Genomic DNA, 8,092 nt, shown 5'->3' with positions numbered 1-8,092 from the left:
TTAAATTCCACATGATCAAAATATACTTTCTCAGTATCGTCATCCGTTAAAGAGACCAGCTGATTCTCTGCAGCGAACAAGAGACCTTCATCAAAGCCTGTTTGTATAGCTTGAGACATTTGGGATGTAATAAGCACACAGAGATTTAACCCCACTCAGAATACCAGATGTTAGCAACAGGGCTAAAGAACAAAACTTTTAGTTAATGTGTATGTATATTAAATAGTCAACAAATGGTATATACAGTATATATATATATATATATATATATATATATACATGTACATTTTAGTAATTTATGCCCGCATGGGGTGTTAGTTTCTTTTGCCATGTTTTTTGCATTTAATGTCACCCATAGCGCATGCACATTGCTTTATGATTATTAATGCAAGGTGCTTGTGCATGGGAATTACTTGTTGTCTGTATGAATTTTTATTTTTTCATATTATATTGGTCATAGATAAGTGTATGTTGTAGAGCCTACATGTCCAGCTGTCAAACTGCGGCCAGCGGTGGTGTACGATATGTGGCCGGGTTGCTATGGTTACCGCTGCTTCCTGATTTCCGGAATCTCCACGCTGCCTCGCGGGTGCGACAGCCGTTACGTCGACACAACTTAGGTTGACAGTCATTAGGTCGACCACTATCGGTCGGCATACATTAGGTCGACATGGTCATTAGGTCGACATGTGCTAGGTCAACACATCAAAAGGTCGACATGAGTTTTTTCACTTTTTTGTTGTAGTGTTCTTCGGAAAGTGATGGGGAACTCCAATTAGTGCACCGTGTCCCCTCGCATGGCTCGCTTCGCTCGCCATGCTTCAGGCAAGGTGCCTCGCTCCGCTACCGCTGTGTTCGGCACAGGTTACCGTTCCCAATTGTAGTCCACATGGATCGTAAAGTATGAAAAAGTAAAAAAAAAATTACAAATGTGAAAACCTCATGTCGACCTTTTCACCTGTCGACCTAGTACACGTTGACCTAATGACCATGTCGACCTAGTGAACATGTCGACCTAGTGCATGTCGACCTATAGTGGTCGACCTAATTACTGTCGACTTAAGTGGTGTCTACCTAATGACCGTATCCCGTGACAGCCACCATGGGAGCTCTCTTTAGGTGAGTAGTGTATTACTATTAGGTGTCTCTGTCTCTCCTGTTTAGCACCTGCAGAACCTGACGAATGGTCTCGCCGTGGTCCCAGAATGCTGCATTATTATGATGCTTGTGCTATTGCATGTATTTTTTCTGCATGAGATGTACCATGGATATGGGCTACTTCATGTATTGATGCTTTTTGGCTATAAATTACTATATTTAGGGGGTCATTCCGAGTTGTTCGCTCGGTAAATTTCTTCGCATCGCAGCGATTTTCCGCTTAGTGCGCATGCGCAATTTTCGCACTGCGACTGCGCCAAGTAAATTTGCTATGCAGTTAGGAATTTTACTCACGGTTTTTTCTTCGTTCTGGTGATCGTAATGTGATTGACAGGAAGTGGGTGTTTCTGGGCGGAAACTGGCCGTTTTATGGGTGTGTGTGAAAAAACGCTACCGTTTCTTGGAAAAACGCAGGAGTGGCTGGAGAAACGGAGGAGTGTCTGGGCGAACGCTGGGTGTGTTTGTGACGTCAAACCAGGAACGACAAGCACTGAACTGATCACAGATGCCGAGTAAGTCTGGAGCTACTCAGAAACTGCTAAGAGAGGTCTAATCGCAATATTGCGAATACGTCGTTCGCAATTTTAAGAAGCTAAGATTCACTCCCAGTAGGCGGCGACTTAGCGTGAGCAAATCTGCTAAAAGCAGCTTGCGAGCGAACAACTCGGAATGACCCCCTTAGACCTGTAGTGCCATGTCCATTTTGAACAAGGAATTGTTTATATATATATATATATATATATATATATATATATATAAAATAAATTTTTTCCACTGTAATAAATGTTTTGTCTCAGGACAACCTTATCATGTCAGTCCTGTATGCTATACTGAAAGTGCCCAAAAATCATGTGAAAACAAAGCTAGAGGTTCACTCTATCAACCAGTTCCTCAGTGCATGGATAGGTCTACATACCTTAAAATTACCTTTGATACAATTACAACTCTTTTCTTTATTCAATGTAGTGTCATCATGCACATTTTTATGTTTTACAAATAGACATTGTTTTTCAGTAAACCAGAGATTAGTCAGCAAAAAAAGTGCTAGATTGAGTATTACAATGTGATGCCCCAGAGCAGCCAGACCACACCAACCCAGGGGTCCCCACACCCAATACTCATCCCTAAAACTGACAAATTGCATTCATTTCTTAATGACATACCATGTCTATGCCTTTCCCTTCATACAGTCAGTAAATGCTAATTAAAAACACCCTGGGTAAGAGGGAGGGGTGCTAATCCAAGCTGAAGGAGTCTCTGCCTTCAAGTGCACACATGTATACAATATAGAATATATGGGAGGATGACCTTGGACTGCACCCCATAATACCAAACAAAATAAGAGGTGCTATTATGCTCAGACTTGTAGAGCCACACAGAAAAAAGAAAATGCAGATGCACACTCTATAGTTCTAAGCACTGCTAATTAGAATCATAATAAACTCTGCAATCTAACAAAGTGCAAAATTGAGGTGCTTAGTGTCAATTTTATCCAAAAATATATGGGCCCACAAACCATGGCCATGTGACCTTACATGGTGGGTCCCTAGCGTATGGGACCTCCCAAGTCAGCACAGGCCGACTGCCCCAAGGCATTACACTTTTGAGAGGTTGAAGTGTTAGTAAGTGTTACATAAATAAGAAACAGGGCACCTTGCAAGATCAGGAAGTATGTGTCCAGAGACGCAGACCCTGGCCTTGCCACTCCAGGAAAACGGGGGCACTGGCACTGGCAGTGCCCCTCGTATGCCTCTGCAAGTCAATCAGGCAAAGGCAGAAGGGATATTGCATACGCTCACTGAGGACCCATTCTGCACATGCGCAGAATGGGTCCTGTACCTGCGCACATTCCCAATAATCAGGAATCTGCCTGGGCATTTGCATCAGTGTTCAGTGCTGAATTAGGCTCTGAACCCATATGAAAGTTTCTGAGACTTCTTATAAGTTGATTAGCAATTTCTGGTATTCTTTTATTTATATTGTTAACCTATTTTTGTTATACAGTATCTTGTTTGCATTCACAAATATTACTGTGTGTTCTCAATAACGACAAGAACATGCAGTATGTTTGCTTTTGTATTTTCTATTATATTTTAAAAATAGTTTAAGATGTGTCTTTCTAAATTATGGTGTCAGAATTCAGGATGCTTTCTGAAACAATAAAATATTATTACATTTACCGATTGATTACAAATGTGTCCTCCCTGTTCTGGTGCATAATCGCCTGCCGCGATTGTAAGTAGTAAGCCGAGCTGAGTTGCAGCGTGCAACTGCTCCATTGATTTCAATGGAGCGATTGCGTGCACAGGTGTCAACACACATTCGCGGACACACTAATCTTGGCACACGAGTTGCAGTAACCGTGACTCAATTGCAAGCTGAGGGAGGACACATCTGTAGGTGTAATGCTACATGCCATCATTAGAAGATTTTATTTAGTTTATACAGTTTGTGAGAAAAATTGCACTCTATTTGTAAATAACAGTTGAAAAGTGACATATGTCTAACAATTCAAAATAGACACAGCTTATGGATTATATTTTCTCCATATGTCATTTGTAAAAGTTTTCTGCAGCAAGTCTATTATTGTAAATTAATTAAATTTGTGTAATTTTTTTGTTCTTTATGCATTGTTGTAATTGTGGCCTGATTCAAAGGTGGAAGGATTAAGAATATGCACATGCATCCAGTGTCGGACTGGGTCATGAAGGGCCCACTGGGGGAATGCAGTGATAGGGGTCCATGCTTAGGGGTGTAGCCAGCCACCACAGAGGCTTGTCTAACGATAGAGAGTGCATGGTCTGAGTCCCTTTTATAAATATACAGTATATATAGTACCTGCTACTGCTAGTGCATGCATGAAAATGTACCAGATTAATAACAGCAATACACTGTAGAAAGTACACCATTGCCCTGTGCAGTATAATGTAACCTAAGTATATTGTATAATTAAAGTGCATATCCCCAGAGGAAGTGGTGGGCCCAAAGGCAGTGGGGCCCACCGGAGGTTTCCCCTGTACCCCTGTGGGCCAGTCCAACCCTACATGCATCCAAGAGGCACTGTGAATGCATCCCTGAAGGTAACCGCCAGTGGATGCACATTTGTATGGAGGTCCATGCAATTTTGCTAGACATTACTGGGAAAGGTGGGGGTTGGGGGGTGGGGTGTGACTTGGTGGTTGGATCTCATCAGCAGGCATGTCGGTGGCTTGTTAGTGTCAAGAACTGCGTTGAAAGATGCAATTTCACTGGCACTGGCGGCCATGTACCATTGGACATTTTGAGTAACAATAGTGTGTGTGAATGTCTGAAGGTGTGACTTTACATGTACCACAGTGGATTGCAGTTTCAACTGATGGGCGTCTCAGTAGGAAGCTAATCAGCTAGTGCAATAGCATTATTTTACAGCAGCAACTGCAGCATCTCTGGGGGTAATTTAGATCTGATCTTAGATGTGCTAAATTTAGCACATCTACGATCATTTACTCTGACATGCGAAGGGACGCCCAGCACAGGGCTAGTCCGCCCCGCATGTCAGGCTCTACCCCCCTCGCACAGGTACAAAGCATCACACGGCAGCGATGCTTTTGTACCTGACAAGTAGTTCCTTGCCAGCGCAGCTCCTGCACGCTGGCAGGGGACTACCCACCATGTCCTGGGTGGCAGCTGCTGCGTGTGTCATCACGCAGCCACTCTGCCCCACCCTGCAATGGTCCGGACACGCCCCATTGTCCAGATCACGCCCTGTCAATGGCTTTCTAGTGCCATTGGCACTGCCCTTCCCGCCCCGCAACCGCCTCTGCCTGATCGCAGCCCAGAGATACTTTAGCATCTCACTGGGCTCCTGGGGTGCACACACGCAGTGCGGCTGCTGCGCAGGCGCACTCCACAAAAGGATTCAGACTGCAATCTCTGCCGCTGCAGCAATCCAGTCTGAATCAGGCCCTCTATCACATTTCACTGGTTCAATCACCCAGAAAATGTGTTTGCTGCAATAGTGGATAGAGCTCTATAAAACTGTGGGCTTGAAATTTACAGTTTGCATCTACCATTTATTCCCACTTTTGAGTTCAAGATTTTAAATTTGCCGGCTGTGTTTACCTCTTCTGATTTTGCTATCCTGATGTATAATTCCCATGTTTTGTGATTATTAGGGGTATATTTTAAACAATTTAGCATTATTTAAACTGCTGAAAATAGATCTACTGTAAACTGATGTTGTGTTTCAGGGGCCAAAACACACATTTACCAACATTTAAAAAGCAATCTAAAAATGTTTTGTCTGAATGTAAATGTGTGTTGCAGCCCCTGAAACATAATATTTAGATCGATTTCATCAATCTAAGGGGAATATTCAGAGATGAACGCAGATCGCTGCATTTGCAGCCAGATCAGGGTTCATCTCTGCACATGCTGGGGGCTGCCCAGCACAGAGAAAGACCGCCCAGCGTGAGGCCGCCTCCTGATGCATCGGATCTGAGGTTGACCCCTGGCAGCACAGGCGGTCAGTGGGCATTTTTTTTGGAGCGGCTGTGTGTTACATCGCGTAGCCACCCCAAAAACGATCCCGTCCCCATGCACCCTGTCCCCCAAATGCTGCGTCGCTGCCCCAAAAAAGCCTGCCTCTTTCAATCACATTGCAGTCACATCCATCAGGGATGCAACTGCAATGCGTGGGTCCGTGCAGTCGCAGTGCGGCTGCTGTGCATGCACGAAATCGGCAAACTGCGCTGCAGAAAATATACCCCTTAGGGAGTGTTTGTATAGCTAACAGAGGAACAGTATAAGCTTAGTCTTCCTTGCTTTTATAGTACAGTGTGTGGAAGCAGCTACACAAACAACCCTTTGCTTAAATTACTGGGCAAACAGTTGTAGCATGTCAATACCACCCAACTTTTCACAAAGCCGTGCCCGCCGCCGAAAAAGGGTCATGGCTACTTAATATGGGCATGGCTTTGTATAAAGGGGGCGTGGACTCGCTACAATGCTGCGATCCTGAGTTACGGCCCCCTTTCTCATCACTATGGGGGCATGGCCAGCGCTCAGTGAGCTGTTGGCATGACCCCAGTACCTCTGTCTCCATGAATAGACACTGTGTGCACATGCGCACAGATTCTATTCACCCTGCTCTGCAGCGAGTGCAAGAGCCTCCCAACTGTCCCCCTCCCCCACCCCACCCCACCGTGGGACACTGCTGCCTGCGGGTGAGACAGCGGGACTGTCCCAAAAAAACAAGACTGTCCAACGAAAATTGGGACAGTTGGGAGGTATGCATGTCTTATAGGGATGTGCGAAGGAATCTGAGTGCTGGTTCATTTTTCCCGCCTTGCTCATATTCCAACGATGCTAAACGTCATCTTCCTGGTGTCGGATCTCGTGAGTTTTGGATTCAATATAAGTCCCTCCCGCAATGATTTGGGCGCCATTTTACACAGGACTCCTGACAGAGAACACATTCACTAGCCTGCCAGGGCATTATAGCAATATTTATCCTTTAGACCTTTACTGGTGCATTGCACACAGTCCAGAGCTACTCCTTAGGGTAGCATTACAGTAATTATTTTTTTAATGTCATTATTTTTTAACCATCAGAGTAGTAGAGAGCCAGGCTGGGCCCGGGCACTTTTCACGAGGCATTGCCTTATCACAGGAGGCATGACCATTCATCTTTAGAAAAAATACAGAAAAAATAGCACTTTAAGTGCCTCCCTGGCCACACCGCTGCATGTACTGTGCTGAGGAGAAGAGCTGCACTATCTGGTTGCTAGCGTGGTAGTGCAACAGAATGAGGGGGATAATTGTGTGCTATCTGATGCTAATGAGAATATTGATGATGCTGTTGTGTACTGTAAGTCAGCCACTAGTAGCAGCAGTTTTTGCCAGTGATAAAAGGAAAGCCATTGCGATGCCTAGCTATAAAATAAAAAAATCCACCTCATGGGTGTGGGATTATTTTTGCCTAAATTCTGACATTTGTGAGGCATCTGCTAAATTTGTGAGCCAATGTTAGTACATTTATGGGGCATTAAAAACCTAGGCACCTCCTCCATGTTACATCATTTGCTGCGAGATCATGAAATTTATTGGACAAAATTATAATAATTTGTAAAATAATAACAAGCAGTCTAGTATTAGTTACCAACAGTTTGGACCAGCACAGGTAATCTCCACCACACCCACCCTCATAATCAACCTCCTCATTAGTGATCTGAGGTACAGTAACCCACCTTTTGTGAGCCCAAACAAACCAAGCACTGTAGCCACAAAAGTGGCAATCTCTGTTGTTCAATTGTTGGTTTGGCCTTGTGCATATTCTTTTTGATATTCAACATAAGAGTAGGTGGGTGGGTCCAAGAACAATTCCATCTTGCACCACTTTTCTTTTCTGCCACTGCTGAGTGGCAATGTTTCATACACTAGATGTGCTATAAACTGCCATTTATTTATGCTGCTGAGGGTAGAATCATAGCTACGAAGTACCCCTTACCCATTTCCCAAAACAGGAAGGTCTAGACTCCATACTCTCAAAGTATTACCCCAAATCTTGCGTAAATTAAATGCAAATATAAGAGATAAGGGTGAGCAGTGACATTAGAGGGTCAGTACCTTGAGAAGGGGCAACCGATGTGGGGATTTAATGCATAATGTGTAAATATAAGTAAAAGTAATTAGGTGGAGGTTATACCTGTCTCAGTGCCTCAAAAGAACATATCCTACCCCCAGGTTTGAAAGCATCTAATTCTGATATCTTTTAATTTCAGTTTGACATATAAACACAGGGAGAAATAAATGGTTTCCCCAAAAAGGAATAAAAGAGGAATGCTGGATTTTTATTTAGGTTTTCATTTATACCCCTCCACGAGAGGGTTATAAATGTGCTGGGGGATCTTTTCTTTTGGGGAGTGTAGCAAAGCAGCAGGGGAGTAAGGCAATA

This window comes from Pseudophryne corroboree, chromosome 1 (genome assembly GCF_028390025.1).
Source record: "Pseudophryne corroboree isolate aPseCor3 chromosome 1, aPseCor3.hap2, whole genome shotgun sequence".
Taxonomy (NCBI): domain Eukaryota; kingdom Metazoa; phylum Chordata; class Amphibia; order Anura; family Myobatrachidae; genus Pseudophryne; species Pseudophryne corroboree.
This window is presented reverse-complemented; position numbering follows the sequence as displayed.